Consider the following 19246-nt stretch of genomic DNA (forward strand, 5'->3'; position numbering starts at 1 on the left):
GTCGGACCGGAACTAAGGACTACACAATGAAAAAAAAATTGTGGCAGGAAAACGTGTAGGTAGAACTGACCATGACTGATGGCGGACTAGATAAGTAAACAAATAAATAAGATGAACAAATAAGATAAACAAATAAACAAATAAAAGATATAGAGATAGAACTTATTTTTATTTATGCGGATTTTTTATTTATTTATCTACTTTTGCCCTTGAGCTGCTTCCTTAACTGCAAAAAAAGAAAAAAAAGATGGATAGATAAACATAATGATAGATAGCCATGCAGATAAATAGATAAAGAGTCAGACAAATACATGTTCGATCGTTAAATGATTTGATAGTTAGTTAATAGGTAGTCCAATAGTACCCTTGTATAGTACCCTTAGTTAGATAGGTAGTTAGATGGGTAGTTTAATAGTTAGACAGTTTGAATTAGTTAGTTCGTTAATTTTACTGTATTCTGTATTTGTTTATTTATTTATTTATTTGGATTATTTTTTTGTTTTTGTCTTATTTTATTTTGGTGTTTTTCTTTTTCTTTTTGTTTCTTTTTCCTTTTCTTTTCTTTATCTTTTTCTTTGTTTTCTTGCTGCTGTTTTTCTTTTTTGATGTTCTTTTATTTCATATCATCCTCTTGTTGATGTTCATTGGTCTGGGTGAGCCGCTTTCCTCCCAGAAGAGACCCACCCATAATTTTGGTGATGTTAGTTAGGGGCCGAAAGGTGGATGATGTTTCTTATATTTTTCTTCTTTTGATGTGTTTTTCTTCTTGTTTTTCTTTTCCGATGTTTTTTTTCTGTTCTTTTCTTCTTATTTCTTTTCTTCGTGTTTTTTAATGTTCTTTTATTTCATATCATCCTCTTGTTGATGTTCTTCGTTGGTCTGGGTGAGCCGCTTTCCTCCCAGAAGAGACCCACCCATAATTTTGGTGATGTTAGTTTGGGGCCGAATGGTGGATGATGTTTCTTTGTATGTTACTTTTCTTAATGTTGTTCTGTTATTGCTGTTACTTTTCTTTTCCGATGTTCTTTTGCTCTTTTTTCCCCTATTTTTTGGTGTTCTTTTTCATATCATCCCTCTTTGATGTTCTTGGGTCTGGATGAGCCTCTTTCTCCCCAGAAAAGACCCACCCATAATTTTGGTGATGTTAGTTTGGGGCCGAATAGTGGATGATGTTTCTTTTCATGTTACTTTTCTTGACGTTGTTCTGTTATTGCTGTTACTTTTCTTCTGCGATGTTTTTTCTCTTTTTCCCATTTTTTTGGTGTTCCTTTTTATATCATCCCTTTTTTATGTTCTTTGGTCTGGATGAGCCTCTTTCTCCCCAGAAAAGACTCACCCATAATTTTGAAGATGTTAGGGCCTGAAGGTGGATGATCTGTGTTTTTTCTTTTCTTTTCTTGATGTTTTGTTACTATATTTTCCTTTTTCTTGTGTTCGTTTTTATTTTCCTTTTCTTTGGTGTTCCCATCACGTGGATTGTCTACGACATCTAAGGAGCACCACAAGCCCCGGTTTATTGTTCGGAGTTTGCTCTCCTAGGCAGACTGCCTACCACGGCTGACGAGCTCCACCTGCCCGGGTTTATTGTTCGGAGTTTGCTCTCCTAGGTGTATTACCTATGACGGCTCACGAGCCCAACCTGCCCGGGTTTTTTGTTCGGAGTTTGCTCTCCTAGGTGTATTACCTATGACGGCTCACGAGCCCAACCTGCCCGGGTTTATTGTTCGGAGTTTGCTCTCCTAGGTGAATTGCCTACCACGGCTAACGAACCTCACCTGCCCGGTTTTGTAATCGGAGTTTGCTCTCCTAGGTGAACTGCTTGCGCTAACGACCTCCACCTGCCCGGGTTTGTAATCGGAGTTTGCTCTCCTAGATGAATTGCTTTCGCTAACGACCTCCACCTGCCCGGTTTTGTAATCGGAGTTTGCTCTCCTAGGTGAACTGCTTACGCTAACGACCTCCACCTGCCCGGGTTTGTAATCGGAGTTTGCTCTCCTAGATGAACTGCTTTCGCTAACGACCTCCACCTGCCCGGGTTTGTAATCGGAGTTTGCTCTCCTAGGTGAACTGCTTACGCTAACGACCTCCACCTGCCCGGTTTTGTAATCGGAGTTTGCTCTCCTAGATGAACTGCTTTCGCTAACGACCTCCACCTGCCCGGGTTTATTGTTCGGAGTTTGCTCTCCTAGGTGTATTGCCTAAGACGGCTCACGAGCCCCACCTGCCTGGTTTATTGTTCGGGTTTGCTCTCTAGGTGAATTGCCTACCACGGCTAACGAACCTCACCTGCCCGGGTTTGTTGTTCGGAGTTTGCTCTCCTAGGCATATTGCCTACCACGGCTAACGAGCCCCACCTGCCCGGCGTTGTAGCCGAAAGATCTCCGGCACCTCCGTCGGGGTCCCGATGGACGCCGAGGCGCCCTGCCGGGGGCCCTCCAGTCCTGCCATGCTCGCCTGGGAGACCTTGGGCTCGCTGGCGCTCCACCGCCCCGCCGATTCGAATAGGGCGGATGCAAGAACTCGCTTCTTAAAACTACCAGACTGGATTATAAAATTAATCATAAATGCCGTGAAGGCGCCGGTCACCGCGTTTATCGGTTCTTGGAGGAAGGACCGATGGGCCTCGGGGACGCGCACAAGCATCATAAGGAATCCTCGCCGCGGCTTCCGGCGCAGCATCCTTTTCCCTTTTCTTTCTTACTTCCAATTTTTCTTTTTAATTATATTTTCTTTCTCTGATTGACTGATTGATTGATTTTACATAGTAAGAATTGGTTCACCAATTAACGTCTTTCAGGTACATTGCATTCACACACCTGCTAAGGGAGAACACCAGTGAGCGTTTTGACTCACGAGGACGGCCCACTAAAGTTTCCTTACATTTGTATTGGGCTGCCACTTCTCTTTAGTCGTCTGTTCCTCTATTTTTCTCTTCTTTATTTCATTCTATTTCTCTCTTTCTTTCATCCTTGTTCTCTATACATATATTTCTTTCAAACTTCTTCATCAGCCCCCTTTCCTTTCCATTCTCCCTCCCCTTCATCTCCCTCCATCCCTTTCATCCCCCTCGCCTCCCGCCCTTTGCTCTTTTTCTGTTATTATCACGACAGCTGTTTAATTTCTCTGCGGGGACTTTTTTTTTATGTTCGTGGATGTGACACTTTGCCAAGAATATTCTAGGGTGCTGTGCAACAACATGGACCATGGTCTACAATCTTGGAAACCTTTTCCTTTTGCATTTTTTTACATGGCATCCATGCCAGCTTAAACCTGGGGCCCATGACAGCTGCGGCAATGACATCAGTCCTCTCAAGAAATGGATGCAACCTCTTTTTTGATAGGTGACTGTAGTGCATATGCCAAGTTAAAGCAGTAGATCGGTTTATTGTCTTTCTCGTCGTCTTCACTCACATCTCATCCCCTATGCCTCCCATTTCCGTGACGTCACACATTTTTGCGGGCGGATCCTTCTTCCGAGCCACCCATCCCTCAGTAACTCCCTAAATCCTCTCCTACTCCTCCTCCATGTGACCTGAGGTTAATTTCCTCCTTACTCCCCGCCCTTAATTTTTTTCCTCCTCCGCCTTCAACCTTAATGTTCTCCTTACTCCGCTTTCCCCGTGATCTGACGTTAATCCTTTTCTCCTTCGCCATCAACCTTCATCTGTTTCCTCCTCCGCCTTAACGCGGCTTAACATTATTTCTTTTTCTATTTCCTTGACAGTATTTATCCTCCTCAAATGGTTTTGACTCGAAATACAAATACAAAATACTTTTTTTCTGGGTGCCAAAATAAAAATAAAAATACATTAAAGTTGTATTTAAATACAATTCAAATACAAATACAATTGTATTTGATCCACCCCTGGTGTATGTATGTATATTTCTTTTTTTCCTCTCTCTCTCTCTCTCTCTCTCTCTCTCTCTCTCTCTCTCTCTCTCTCTCTCTCTCTCTCTCTCTCTCTCTCTCTCTCTCTCTCTCTCTCTCTCTCTCTCTCCCCCCTCCCTCCCTCAGGAATACTCGTCGCCCGGAGCCTCCAAGACTTACCTGGCCTCCTCACCTGTAATTCCCGCCTCATCTCTATTCTCGCGGTGTCCTGGCGCGGCACGTTCACTTTTTGCTACCCCCCCCCCCCCGTTTGAACCCCCCTTCCCTCTTCCATCCATCCCCCCATCACCTCAATCACCCCCTTCCTCCATCAACTTATCCTCTTCTCTCCCTTCCTTCTTTCCTCCTTTCCCTTTCCAGCATCTCCTCTCCCCCCTCCTCCCTGCCCCCTCCCTCCTCCCCCCTCCCCCTGCCCTCACTTCTTTTCTTCTTATTAACTTCTCTCTCCTCTCCTTTCCCTTCCTCCTTTCTCTTCAGTATCAAGATTCCTCCCTCCCTTTCCCTTCCTTTCTTTCCCTTTCTTCCCTTTCCTCCTCCATTAAAGTCTTTATCTCCCCTCCCCTTCTCTCCTTTCTCTTCTCCCGTTCCCTTTCCCTCTTCCTCTCCCTTCCCTCCCTCTCCTCCTCCATTAACGTTGCTCTCTCCTACCCTTCTCCTCTTCCTCTTCCTCCTCTCATTTGCTTCCTCCATCAACATCGCTTTTCCCTCATTTACTCCTTCCCTCCCTCCCTCCGTCCGATCCTTTGCTTTTTTTTTTAATTGCCTCCATTACGTTTTTTTCTTTTCTCCGCCTCGACATCCATTACTCTTCCTCCGTTCATTTTCTTCCCTCCTTGTTTTGCTTTGCTCTCAAGTTTCGCTCCATTTCCTTTTTGTAATTCTTCTTCTTCTCGTTTTATTTTTTTGTCGTATCTCATTTTTTTTTCTTTTCATCGTCCTAAATTGCTCCTGTTATCATGATTTTACTTTTTCTTTTTTTTCTTTCGTCGTTATTTCGCTTCTCACGCTTTCTCCTCTTTCTCTGTGTATCATTCTTCCATTTTCTTTTTTATCACTTATCACTCCTTTCCTCTCTCTTTCCTCTTCCATCAATTCATCTATTCTTCCCTCTCCCTAGTTCCCTCTTCCTCCTTTCCTTCCTTTCTCCATTCCACAGTCTTTATCACACTATTCTTCTATCGTACACTTTTCTTTTCCTTCATTTTCACACTCCTCACCTTTGTCAAGTCACCCCTCCCCGTCCATCTTCCATCTGTTTCTCCTTTCTCACCTCTTCCCTAATTCACAAAGGCACAAGGACATACGAAGACTTCACAAGGTAACTCCTGAAGATTGGTTGCTCCCTCGATTCCCTTCCCATCCATAAATGCATCTAATCTCCGTTTAAAAGTTGCTATCCCTTCTTTCTTTCCTTCTTTCCTATTCGCAGTCTTCTTATCACAGTATTCTCACACGTTTTATCTTCTTTTACTTCTTTCATCTGTCAGTTCAGTTCGCCTCCCCTTCACCCTTCCATCCTCTTCCATTATTAGTTCCTCTTTTCGTACCATCTTTCCTTCTTCTAGTTTTATCACATCTTTTTTCCTCTTTCTCGTATTATCCTTCTTCCTTTGCTTACCTCCCGGCATCACAGTCACTTCCACCTGTTGCTCATTTCTCTTTCCCGATCCTCCTCCTCCTCCTCCTCCTCCTCCTCCTCCTCCTCCTCCTCCTCCTCCTCCTCTCCTCCTCGCCCACGTTTTTCTCTCCTCCACACCATTCGCTCAACTCTCGCCCTTTTCTCTTTGCCTTCCAACTTTTCTTTTACTCTTTTTAACCCAGTTCCAGTTCCTGCTTTCCACTTTTCCTCATTTTATATTTACTTCTTATTTTTATCTTTTCTTTCCTCTGTGTCTATTTACTTTTTTTTTAACCCGTTTTCTCTTTTTTTTTTCCTCTTCCCATTCTCTCCATTCTTAACGTTTACTTCCTCTACGTCGTTATTTGTTATTTTATCCCTCGTTTAGTCTTTATTAGCGATGAGACGTATAATGTTTTCTTCGTTGTTTATCTATGTTTGTTTGTTTGTTTGTGTTTACCTGTCTGCTTTAACTTTCTACCTTTCATTTCTTCTTCACTCCTCTTCGTTCCCTCTATTCCTCTTTCCCTTCCATCACACCCTCATTCTTGTATTTCCTTCTCCTCGTTTCTCTATTCTTCCTTCCCTTCCTTCACTCCCCTACTCTCATATTTCTTTCACACATTCTTTCCCTTCTCCCTTCTCTCCCTCTTTGTGCCTTTTCATCCCTCCCCTCTCAATACTTCTTTAACTCACACCTTTCACTCTCTTTCTCTTCCTTCCCTTACCACCCAATACTCATCTTTGGTCTATATTATTCCATCTCCCTTTTCTCCTTCCCTTCCCCCTCTTTCTTATTCTTTTTGTCCTTATCCTACTCCCATCTGCTTCCTTCTAACTTGTTTTCTCTTCTGTCTTCTATTCCTGCGCCCTTCTCTTTTTCCCTTTCTCTCTTTCTCTCTTCTTCCTTTCATCCACCTATTTTCCTTTACTTATCTCTTTCTCACCCCCATCTTTCCTTCATTCCTCTATTATCTCTTTCTACCCCCAATAATTTCTTCCTACTTACTCCTCCTTCATCATTCCTTTATTTCTATCTTCGTTATTTCTTCTTCTCATTATCATCCCTCCTCCCTCGCCTATACCGTCCTTTCCTTTCCTTTACTCTTCCTCCCTTTTCTCTTTCTTCCCTCTTCATTATTTCCTCCATCTACGTCACCATTCTTTTCCCTCTTTTCCTCACCTTTCTGTTCCTCGCCTCCAGCCTCCACCTTTCCTCCATCTCTTCGTCACCTCTTCTTTCTTCTTCTCATTCTCTTCTTTCTCCCCCCTCTTCGTCACCACTTGCTTTTCCTCACTGCCTTTCCTTCTCCTCCTCCTCCTCACGCTGGTCCCCGCCTCCTCGTGCTGGCGGGCTCAAGGTAATGATTCAAGCTTTGTTTTCAAGGTAGTGATTCGCGGCTCGTCGGCTCACTCGCTCGCCGCCCATCTGTCCACGTCGCCTCCAGTTGAAGCCTTCCATGGGCTGTTTATTCTCTCTTGATTACGTTTTTAGCGGTTGCTGTTGCTCTTATGTTTTATGCTTCGTGGTTTGGTTGTTTATTCCTTCTTTATAATGTTTCTAGCGGTTGTTGTTATTCTTTTGTTTTTTCTCTATGGTTTGCCTGTAAGTTCTCTCTCTTGATATAATGTTTTTAGCTTTTATTCTTCTTTTTTTCTGACTTTTCTCTTTACTTCTTGGTTTTATTACTTTTGCTGTATTTATGTACGTCGTTTGTTTTCCGTTTATGTTTTTTCTAGTTACATAAAGTATACAGTTTCGAGACCATGTTTTTTGCAGCTACATGAGAGGAATGGCTTTCTAGAGCTTTCCAGGAGGCAGAATATAAATTAAAGAGGTATTTTACTATGTCTGTGTCATTTTGTTCTTGCTGATTGTTTTTATGCGACAGTTCTTGCTTTCTCCTTCACTCGCTTGCATTTACTTACAGCTGTTTATTTTTTCTCTTATTATCATGCAGCGTTCCATTAGTGTTGTTGTTTTTCTGAGTGCAGTGTTGCCACGTCGGCGCGTCCATTCTTATCTGGCATTTATCAGGGCAGCGACGGGATTAACGAGAGGGATTGTGCTGGCAGCGGTGAGTGACGTGTTTTGTGTTTGTGCCCTTTCCGTGTGTGTTTGTGTGTGTGTGTGTGTGTGTGTGTGTGTGTGTGTGTGTGTGTGCAGTTTTTTTTCATGATAAGAGTAAGAGTAAACAACAGACACACACACACACACACACACACACACACACACACACACACACACACACACACACACATCAGTAACTTCGAGGTTTTTATTTTATTTATTTTCCTTTGGCATAATTATTTCATTTTTTCCTTCCTTCCCTTCTTCCTCCCTCTCACACCCTCTCGTTCCCCTTTCATCCTACTCTTTGCATCCTCTTCTCAACCTTTGTGTGTGTGTTTACAAGTACACGCAGACCTATATTAGAATGCGGGACTTAGGTTTTGTATACTGTTCATGGCAGCGGACTTTGTTGAATTCATTATAATCGTCAGTTTTGGTGAGTTTAAATCTTACCCCGACGATCATCCGATATGCTATTCCCGGAACACTCACGACTAAACTACCTCCGTATTGGTTTAGCAAATGGAATGTTAATGCATCCACAAGCACCCACAGAGGCATGATGAAAGCGCTGAGGGGAAGGGAAGGGGAGGGAAGGGACGGGAAGAGAAGGGAAGGGAATTAAGGAAAGGGAAGTTAAGACGAGGGAAGGGAATGCAAGGAAAGGGAAAGGAAGAGAACGGAAGAAAAGGGAAGAGAAGGAAGGAAAGGGAAAGGAAAGGGGATGGAAGGGAAGAGAAGGGAAGTTAAGAGGAAGGAAGGGAATGCAAGGAAAGGGAAAGGAAGGGAAGAGAACGGAAGAATAGGGAAGTGAAAGAAAGGGAAGAGAAGGAAGGAAAGGGAAAGGAAAGAAGGGAAGGGAAGGGAAGAGAAGGGAAGGGAATTATGGAAAGGGAAGTTAAGACGAGGGAAGGGAATGCAAGGAAAGGGAAAGGAAGGAAAGAGTACGGAAGAAAAGGGAAGTGCAAGAAAGGGAAGGGTAAGGAAAGGAGGGAAGGGAAGGGGATGGGAGGGAAGAGAATAGAAGGGAAGTGAAGTAGGGTAGTGATTTTTGGAAGGAAGGAAAGGATAGAGTGAAAGTAAATTGAGGATCATACACTAACCTGCTCGTTGCTTCGAAGGGAAGATATGAAGAGGGAAGGGAATGCAAGGAAAGGGAATGAAAGGGAAGAGAACGGAAGAAAAGGGAAGAGAAGGAAGGAAAGGGAAAGGAAAGGAGGGAAGGGAAGAGAATAGAAGGGAAGTGAAGTAGGGTAGTGATTTTTGGATATGTGGAAATAAGCGAGGAAGGAAAGGAGAGAGTGAAAGTAAATTGAAGATCATACCCTAACCTGCTCGTTGCTAGGTCGATCATCCGTGTCTTTTGCCCTTGAACCTGTGTTGGGTAAGTCATAGGTTAGGAGTGACATCTGCGGTATCACACTTTATCTTCTGCAGGTTCCCCTAGGTACACATTTACTGACCAACCCGCAAGGGAGGATGAACAGTTGATTGGCCTGTGCGCCGACTGCCTTGGCCGAGATAAAACCCGTGTACGCTGATTCATATTGCGTCTAGAACTGCAACCCACGCGCCACAGTAAAGTTTGATGGAGAGGAATTGGAAAGGGAAGTGATGTGATGGGACGTAGGAGAGGAAAACGGGATGAAGAGACGTAGGAGAGGAAAAGGGAATAGAGAGAATTTGGAAAGGAAAAATGAAGTGAAGAGAAGAGGGAAATGAAACTGAGGTGGAAGGGAACTGAGACGGAAAGGTAACGGAGGTGGATGGAAGTGGAAAAAGAGAGAAAGGTCGATAAAAATGGGAGAGTAATGGGAGACTAAGAGAAGCAAGAAAATAAAAGAAGAGAGAGAGAGAGAGAGAGAGAGAGAGAGAGAGAGAGAGAGAGATGAGTAGGAAATGGGAATGAGGAGGAAAGGGAAATGGATATCAGTGAAGGGAAGAGAGCAGAATGTAAAACGTTGTGTAATGAGTTCAAATCAGTCACTAGCTTCGGGCAGGAGGAGGAGGAAGAGGAGGAGGAGGAGGAAAAGGGTTAGAAGGAGGAGGAGGAGGAGAGAGCGAGGACGAAAGAGATACTTTGACACTTTTTAACCATTTCCCGTTTTTTTTTTTTGTAAGGGACGCGTTTCCCCGTTTCCGTTTTCTTTCTGGAGGGGTGACGGCGATATTTTCCACCCGTAACTCTACAAGTGGTGTTTTCCGTCGGTCGGGCGCTGCTAACATCCCGCGGGAGGGCGTGGCCGTGTCGGAAGGCGGCGCGGCTGAATAAGTTATGGCCTCGACCTGACCTCACCTGACCTGGCCTGGCTTTCGCGACCTGGTATAGCCTTGACCCCCGTACGGCAACAAGCTGGATGGGTAACTTTAATTCTCCTCGCAGTTTCGCTTCCACTCTCTCTTTCTCCGTTTCTCTTTCTTTCTCTCTTCCTCTCTTATATCTATCTATCTATCTATCCATCTCTATCTATCTGTCAATATCTCCTTTTCCCTCATATTTATCTACCTATAATTTTATCAGTATTTATGTCACTATCACCATCTATGTATTTTTGTCTGTCAACTATTTATCTATGCAGCTTTTTATCTCTCTGTATCTATCTATCTTTATAATTTTGTCTTCCTGTCTGTGTCTGTATGCTGTGTGTCTGTCTATCTGTTTGTCTGTTTGTCTTTTATCTGCCTGTGTCTGCTCTCTCTCTCTCTCTCTCTCTCTCTCTCTCTCTCTCTCTCTCTCTCTCTCTCTCTCTCTCTCTCTCTCTCTCTCTCTCTCTCTCTCTCTCTCTCTCTGTCTGTCCGTCCGTCTCTCTCTCTCTCTCTCTCTCTCTCTCTCTCTCTCTCTCTCTCTCTCTCTCTCTCTCTCTCTCTCTCTCTCTCTCTCCTCCTTCTCTCTCTCTCTCTCTCTCTCTCTCTCTCTAGCTCCCCTCGTCGTGCATACTTTAAGGGCGCCCCGGAGCTGCCGCATCGACCAATGAGAACTCAAGCTGATGTTCTCTTGAGGCATGTTCCACCAATCAGGGCGAGGCGTGTTGGGCTGGGCAGGGGCACCTCCTCGGCACCTTTCCACCGACCTCTTGAATAGTTGACACGAAGGGAATGTTTCCAGTAGATTATAGAGATTTCATTATTTCTCTTTTTTCTCTCTTATGATGTGTTTGAAAAGTGATTGTCAGTCTTGTTTATCGAAGTGGAGATTTTTTTTGTGTGTGTGTGTGTGCGTGCGTGTGTGTGCTCGCCCAATGTAGCGCTCCTTTGAGAAACTTCTGTAAAAATTAAGTGAAAAAATCTTGGGAGGAAAGGAAACTATTGTCTTTTTTCTCTCTCCGTCCCCTGATTTTTCCTCCGACGGAATGGTTAAGGTTAATGAGAGAGTACCGTACCGAGAGAGAGAGAGAGAGAGAGACTGATTGACTTAATAATACAGACGGTAGGGGACGGTGAGTGTCTTAACAAGAGGAGGGAGGAGAAAAACAGCTCCATTTTTAAGAGAGGAGAAAGTAAAAATAATTGATTAATCTCGAAATTGGATAAAGTCGGAGAAAGAGAAATGGGAGGAGGATATATTCGGGCAGAGGAGAGGCAGAACTTTGGATAAATTAACCAGAACTGTCATACTGGTGGACGTAGGCTTTGAGAATAACATATTGCACTGACTAAACCAAGGAAAAGGAAGGTTGGGGAATAGATGGACGGGAACGGAAACTAAGAAATGGGAGACAAGGAATGGAACATAAGGAGTAGTTACCAAGAAAAGGAAGGTTAGGGAATAGATGCTAGGGAAAGGAAGACGAAGAAATGGGTGGAAGAGAGAGGGAGGCTAGAAAATGGGTGTCACGGAAAGGAAGGCCGAGGAATGAGTGCCTGGAAAGGGAGACCGGGCTATGGGTGTCAGAAAAAGGAAGGTTTAGGTATGGGTGTCAGGGGGGAAAGGAAGGCTGAAGAATGAGTGGAAGGGAAAGGAAGGCTTAGGGATGGGTGTCAGGAGGAAAAGAAGGCCAGGGAAGGGAATGTTTGGAATGGGTGTCAGGGAAGGAAGGTCAGGGATGGGTGTCAGGAGGAAAAGAAGGCCAGGGAAGGGAATGTTTGGAATGGGTGTCAGGGAAGGAAGGTCAGGGATGGGTGTCAGGGGGAAAGGATGGTTGGGGGAATGGGTGTCAGGGAAGGAAGGTCAGGAATGGGTGTTAAGGGGAAAGGATGGCCAGGGAAGGGAAAGTTGTGAATGGGTGTCAGGAAAGGAAGGTCAGGGATGTGTGTCAAGGGGAAATGAAGGCCAGAGAAAGGAAGGCTGAAGAATGGGTGTCAGATAAAGGGAGGTTTAGGATGGATGTCAGGGGGGAATGAAGCCCAGGGTAAGGAAGGCCGGGTTATGGGTGTCAAACAAAGAAAGGTTATGGATGGATGTCAGGGGGAAAGAATGGGTGGAAGGGGAAGGAAGGGCAGGAATGGATGCCAGGGAGAGGAATGGATGGGGATGGGCTGGATTTCAAGTATTTATTTTAATTTTTGTCATTGTGAGCTTTGTGGGTTTTTTTAAGTGTTGCCTCTATATTTGTCTCCCCTCCCCTCCCACCCCCCCTACCCATGCTCATCTTTTCAGTCCTCGTCTCGTTCTCGTAGTCGTTATACTCACCAATATCCTCCTTCTCCTCCTCTCACATTCCCATTTTTCCTCTTTCCCTCACTTTATTCTTTCCTTTCTATATTTCCTTCCATTTATATCAATCAACCTGTCTCTTGCTATTAGCCATCAGCGACGCAAAAACTCCATCAACCATTACGTAAAATATGGAACAATCCGCCTATTTTGAAAAGAATTGATGTTGAAATAAAAAGAGTACAGGGAAGTTTCCTGATTCAAGCGCGGGATCATAACTTCGGTAGCTGCTTAGTGTTCGATTCCACGTGGATCTCATTGTGCTGCGCCATGTCCTAATTGAAAACCTTGCATTTACCGCCGCCCCCAGCCTGCAAGAAGAAGAGGAGGAGGAGGAGGAGGAGGAGGAGGAGGAGGAGGAGGAGGAGGAGGAGGAGGAGAAGGAGGAGGAGGAGGAGGAGGAGGAGGAGGAGGAGGAGGAGGAGGAGGAGGAAGAAGAAGAAGAAGATTAAGAGGTAGAGGTAGAAGAAGAAAGAGAACGAGAACAACAGGAAGAAGAAGTAGAAGAATCTGAAAAACAAGAAAAAAAGAAAGAAAAAGAGGACAAGAAGAACAAGATGAAGAGGAGGAGGAGGAAGATTAAGAGGTAGAGGTAGAAGAAAAAGAAGAAAAAGAACAAGAACAAGAACGAGAACAACAGGAAGAAGAAGTAGAAGACTGAAAAATAAGAAGAAAAAAAAATAAAAAAACAAGAAGAACAAGATGGAGAGGAGGAGGAGGAGGAGGAGGAGGAGGAGGAGAGGAATATTATGGATGATGTTTTAATTACTGTTTTGGGAGTTTGCAAATTGACCCATCCATCTCACAACACCGCGGCAAAGGACCATCCCTCCCCATCACCTTCCCATCATCTGCCCCGCCTCGCCGCGCCGCCCATACCTTTGTAACAGTAAGGTACCGCAACGCATACGCCCTCCATTACTCTTTTTCTCTCTCCTACAGTTACATAAATTCAATCTTCATCACTCTTGGTATTCAACTCATCCTCGTCTTCTTCCTTTCCGTCCTTGTCTTCATTCTCGCAGTCGTCGTACTCTTCAATTTCTTCCTCCTTCTCTTCCTCCTATACCTTCCCCTGTTCCCTCCCTTCCTTCTTTACTCCTGTTTTCTTCCATTTTTATCTATTCCCCTTCTGTCTCTCTCCGGCATATGACCACAGATGTTGCGCCGACTAAACGAAACTTTCCAACTTCTATCTATCAGTCTGTGGATCCTCTTAGCGGCCACAGCGGAAGGGAAAAGGAAGGAAAGAAGAGACGAAGGAAACCGCAGAAAGAGAAAGAAGAGAGCGAAAGAGAAGACAGGAAGATTATGGGAAAGGAGAGAAAGAAGGCGGGACAGAGGCATGTACGAAGGGAAAGGGAAACATTGAGGAAAAAGAATATACTAAAGGAATAACAGAAGTGGAGGAAAGTAGGAAAAACATGGAGGGAGGAAATGTTAAAGGGGAGTGATTGGAGAGAGGGAGGGGAAAATCGATAGAGAAGTGGAAAAAGAAAGAAGAAAAATAGGAAGGAGAAAAGAACGATAGAGATAAAGAGGATGTAGAAAAGGAAAAAATGAAAGCCGAAAGAAAAGTAGTAATAGTAATAGTAGTAGTAGTAGTAGTAATAGTAATAGTAGTAGTATCATTGATGTTGCCTGTTCTTCCAAGTTTCTGAATATCAATGTTTCTCCTCCTACTCCTTCTCCTCCTCCTCCTCCTCTTCCCGTTCTCTGCATCCCCTCCTCCGCACTATATTCCAAAGGCTCTTGTCCTCACTTCATCTTCGGGAGTAGGGGATTAGGGGCGCTGGGGATTGGACCGGCGCGAAGATCAGTAATTAGAAGGAGCGCGAGATGGAGCAGGTATGGACGAGGAGGATGCGATGGGAAGGGAAGCCGGGCAGTAGGTAGGTAAGAGGAGGTAGCTTGGGTAAGTGTAGGGTTTAAGCTGTGGCCGATGGTTGCAAGGTGGGAAGATTTAGATGCTAGTGTGGTGAGTGAGAGAGGTGGAAGCAGTGGCGGATGATGGATAAGAGTGAACAGGTGGCAGGTGAGTGAATGGGCTGCCTTGGAAAGCGGAGTGTAAGTGGGGACGGAAGGTACAGGGGAATGGTGGAGCTGGAAGGGGGATGGGGAAGGGGAAGAGGGGGTTAAAATGGATAACTACTTCGCTGGGTTACTTTATGGTGAGTGGTTTTACGTGGAGGGAGCGCATCGGATTGGTCCTGGTAGCGGTGGTGTTGAAAGTGGGTAAAAAACGGAGTAACTAAGTGATGGAGGGGAATGAGTATGGGAAGGGAAGGAATGCGGGCAGGCCGAGTGGGTGGTGGCGGTGGCGAGAGGGAGCGGATAAGTGTCTGGAGCGTAAGAAGCTTAATTGGTGTGCAGGTAAATTCGTCAGTACGCGATTAATGACAGTTATTACATGTGTTGTGTGGTGGTTTGCCCTTTAGCGACGATTTCACAAGTTTCGACGAGTCTCTGCCGGGGAGTCGGGGCACCACGCTGCTCTTCATCCTTACCTGGGCTGGGACGAGAAACAGGTAACACGCTGAGGTCCATATTCTAATACATATCGGACTCCCATTACGACTGTTTTCCAAGGGTACAGAGAAGATTCACTGGGTTTCCATGGGTTATTTTCACGCCCAAGATGCAAAAGAGGGGTAAAACCATCACTAGGATCACGAAACGATCCATTTCTAATGCTCCAGACAACATTAACGGGGTTTTCATGGATACTTTTCCCGTTCAAGATACAAAAGAGGGGTAAAACCATATCTAGGATCACAAAACAGTCCATTTCCAGTGCTCCATACAACATTAAATGAGTTTTCATGGGTACTTTTCCCGCCCAAGATGCAAAAGCTGGGTTAAAGTATCACCAGGATCACAAAACAGTCCATGAAAATCCCAGCAACTTTTACGAGAAGCTTTTTCAAACAGGCGAACTGAAATGTTGATACGTTTAAGAATGCGAACTTGAACGACATATTGGCTCGAAAATCACCAGGGCCACAAAACAATCCATGAAACTCCAACTTCTACTATGAGAGGCTTTTCAAATAGACGAACTGATATGTTGACACGTTTTAAGGGTACGGACTTGAACCTCACCTTGTCTCGAAACATGTAAATCAAAGGCGTGAATTTTATCTTCTTACGCTTCTCAGATTCTGCATAACACTAAGCATAATCTCTGGCCAGAACGAATAGGATCCTAGGGAAAGTTGGAGAGGGCGAAGTTCCTGTGCAGAATGGAGGGATCGGATTCCACTGCGAGCTCTGAGCCTAAGAAAGGGGAATTAGGTGTTGAGGCCTGGCGTGGCTAATAGTGAAGAGTCTGAGCTTACCTTTTACCGTTGGCTACCTGAGGACTTAGGCTGCCATGAAAAAAGTTTGCCTCGCACTGAAAGCAAGAAAGAATGGGAGGAAGAAGGAAGGAAAGAAAGAATGGAAGAATGAAAGAAAGAGTGAAAGAAAGACAAAGAAAAGAAAACGAAGGAAAGAAGAAAGAAACAAAGGAAGAAAGGAAGGAAGAGATAAATTTAGAGAGAGAGAAAGAAAAAAAGAAAGACATATCATTAGTGTTGAGTTTAATGAACCGTAAACTGCCTTGTGATGAGTTATGTCAAATGATTTTATTTTACTAGTTCATTCTTCATATCTTCGACATTTAAAATAGTTGATGTTACCGCGTAAAACATTTGATTGAACCCTGTAGAGTATTTAAGCATTGAGTGACTGGACCCTCTCTTCTCTCCAGGGTAAAATAAATATGAAGAAAATTTTCACCTTCAGGTATAATAATAAACACTTTTGACATCCTTCAAGTCCTGTTGGCAACGCTTGACCGTAAATACCACGACCCTAATATCTTTCGACGAGGAAAATTGCATCAGTTAAAGCTACCCGGGAAAGTGGCAGCCGTCGGTGTACTTACCCGAGATGGATGACTGCTATTTCCAAACTTATTAATAGCAACACGTCGAAAGTATTAGTCTGAGCCGCCCACCGCCGCGCAGGTAATTGCCACAGGTAGAGGTGTCTCGGCTCGTCTCACCTGGACATTAATTATTCTTCTTTCCCCGCCCGCCGCTGAGACACTGAAACACCCTGCCGCCATTACTCATTGATTTGTCACGCTGCCAACATCTCTGGGGAGGGGTGTGAGTGTGTGTGTGGTGGTGGTGGTGGGGGGGGGGAAGGCCTACGGGGAAAGGTGGGAAGGGATAATTTTTTGTGTTAATTTATGTCGAGGTGGACACACACACACACACACACACACACACACATCTGGTGAAATAACTTTTTTGCGGTACAGATAGATAGATAGACACAGAGAGAGAGAGAGAGAGAGAGAGAGAGAGTAATAATAATAATAATAATAATAATAATAATAATAATAATAATAATAAACTTTATTTTCCACTAAAAAGTGGTTATTCTAAACATCTAAATATACATGGTAGGTTATACATATAAATATACATGGTGTATTATACATCTAAATATACATGATAGAATATACAGAAGGCAGTAAAGTAGATAATACATTCATGCAGAGGTCAACAGCTTCTTTTTAAGAATTGATTTTAATGTGGTCAGATTATGAGAGTCTTTTATTTCATTCGGTAGTTGGTTCCATAATTTAGGACCTAATACATGAAAGGCTCTTGCACCTGTGTCGGTGTTGGTTCTCGGGACGTAGAGATTGTTTTGTTGTCTTGTTGTTGAGTCAGTCATATAGTTAACAGTTGGGAGAGAGGATGTGGTCTGGGTAATCCTTTATTTTCTGCTTAAACACTTTTGTGATGAGGTTAAAGGTGATTAGGTCTTTGATTTTAAGCCATTGTAAATCTTTAAATAATGGAGTGACATGATCGTATTTCCTGGCTTTCCCATCTGCCACTTTTATCGCGAAGTTTTGTAGTTTTTGCACTTTGTTTATTAAAGTTGAGTTTGTTGTCCCCCATATTGTGATGCCGTATTTTATGATGCTTAATACCAAAGTCTGTATAACCATTAAGCGTGTTTCTTTGTTGAAGAGATCTTTGTGTCTGTTAATGAAATTTAAGGTTCCCATTGTTTTCCTAGTCATTTCATTTATGTGTCTGTCGAAGGTCATGTGTGAATCCAGATGAAAGCCAAGGTTCTTAACATGGAGGAGGGGCTGTATAACGCCATCGGCACATCTGATGGTGGTGTTGTTAGGTATGTGTGCCAGGAGTTGGCGTGTGCCTAGGAAGATACATTGTGTCTTATTGATGTTTAGCTGAAGGCCGTTCTGTAGAAAATAGGTTCTTATTTGTTTCAAAGTGATCTCAGTTTTATTAATTAAAGTATTTATTTCGTTGATATTACCGCTGTGGAGGAACTGTGTGTCGTCAGCGTATTGTACTAGAAGGCAGTTATTGATATAGGTAGATATGTCATTTACATGGATATTGAATAATGTTGGGCCTAGTATTGAGCCTTGGGGGACTCCAAAGGCTACTGATTTCTTGGATGAGACGATGTCTTTGATGCGGACTGACTGTGACCTGTCATCGAGGTAATTGTCAAACCAGTAGGTGTCAACATTAATCTGTTGAAGTTTTCGGAGTAAGATGGTGTGGCTGACACTGTCGAAGGCTTTAGAAAGGTCGCAGAGTGTTAAAAGTGATATTTGTTTGTTATCTATATTATCATAAATTTTATTGGTAATGACTTGCAGCGCTGTCTCTGTAGAGAGTTTTGGTCTAAAGCCGTGTTGGGTTGGAGAGAGAAGTTTGTTACGTTCCAGGAATGACATTAATTGATTGGCAACTACCTTTTCTAATATATTTGAAAAAAATTGGAAGTAGAGAGATGGGACGATAATTTCCTATTTCGTCTGGGTTACCGTTTTTATATAGTGGGGTGACAACAGCATTTTTCCAGGAGGCAGGAAAAATGCCTGTGACGATTGAGGTATTTATGATGGTTGTGAGGTAGAAGATGATAACTATAAGTGAGTCTTTGATAAACCTTAGGGAAATGTTATCACAACCAAACGATTTAGTATTTTGAAGCTGTTTTACAGTTAAGATGATTGTGTTCTGGTATACTGGCTGAGGTCTGAAAAGCGCGAGATTAGTGGGGGTAGAGGGCGCGACCGGGATGTTAGGAGCTTCGTTAAGGTGATTACGGTTTTCGACTTTTAATGATTCTTGAGTTGATTCGTAGGTGGTTAGGCCGACGTTCGCAAAGAAGTTATTAAAATCTTCAGCTTTTTCACTTATGTTCTCAAGGGGCGGGTGGGTCGTGCTCTGTGTTTTACTAGGAATAATAGTTTTTAATGTGTTCCAAGTTGCAGCTGTGTTATTTTTGCAGGTATGTAGTTCTTGGTGGTAGTAATTTTTCTTTGAAGTGGTTAGTAGACGTTTGACGTTTTTCTTTATTTCTTTATATTTTTGCTGTATAATCACGTTATATCTGTGATTTTTTAATATCCTTTAAGCTTTCTTGCGTTCTGCTAATGCCTCTTTAATTTCATCATTGATCCAAGGTGCGGGGGGTCGGTGAAGAACGATATTAGATATCGGAGCGCTTCTGTCGAGACTGGTAGTAATGACAGATGTTAGTATAGACACTTGTTTATCGACATCGTCAGTGCGTAATATCTCATTTAGTGTGGAGGTTTCCTCTAGGATATGGGAGCATAGAAGGTCGCTGTTATATTTTCTTAGGTCACGTTTAGTTACGGTGATGGGTTGGCGCTTGGGTTTAAGGATGTTGACAGAGGCGCTTATAAGCTCGTGGTCTGCGATCGTGCAAGGGATTACGTAGGAATGAGTGACAAGATCTGGCTTATTAGTGATGATCACGTCTAGGAGGGTTGCAGAAGTGGGTGTCACTCGTGTGGGTGTGTTTATAATTTGTGTGAGCTTATTGTTGGCTATTATACGTGATAGTTTACTGTTGGGTAGGAGGAGGTTGTCGTTGAGGTCACCTAATAAGAAAAATGTCTTTTTACGCATAATTAACGCCCTCAATGTGTCTTCT

General features: G+C 43.6%; 2 long non-coding RNA genes across 3 annotated transcripts; one reads left to right on the plus strand and one right to left on the minus strand.

The window, feature by feature from the left end:
- Positions 1 to 590: 590 nt before the first annotated feature.
- Positions 591 to 2036, minus strand: LOC126984477 (uncharacterized). 2 transcript variants are annotated; one of them, XR_007736787.1, is made up of 2 exons: positions 1902 to 2036; positions 591 to 1775 (listed from the first exon to the last, which is right to left on the minus strand). It is a non-coding gene; the product is annotated as an uncharacterized LOC126984477 (long non-coding RNA). The 2 variants fall into 2 exon arrangements; XR_007736782.1 differs by having other exon boundaries at positions 1839 to 1959.
- Positions 1927 to 2762, plus strand: LOC126984488 (uncharacterized). The gene is made up of 3 exons (XR_007736800.1): positions 1927 to 2062; positions 2126 to 2189; positions 2255 to 2762. It is a non-coding gene; the product is annotated as an uncharacterized LOC126984488 (long non-coding RNA).
- Positions 2763 to 19246: the final 16484 nt, after the last annotated feature.

This window comes from Eriocheir sinensis, chromosome 5 (assembly GCF_024679095.1).
Source record: "Eriocheir sinensis breed Jianghai 21 chromosome 5, ASM2467909v1, whole genome shotgun sequence".
Taxonomy (NCBI): Eukaryota; Metazoa; Arthropoda; class Malacostraca; order Decapoda; family Varunidae; genus Eriocheir; species Eriocheir sinensis.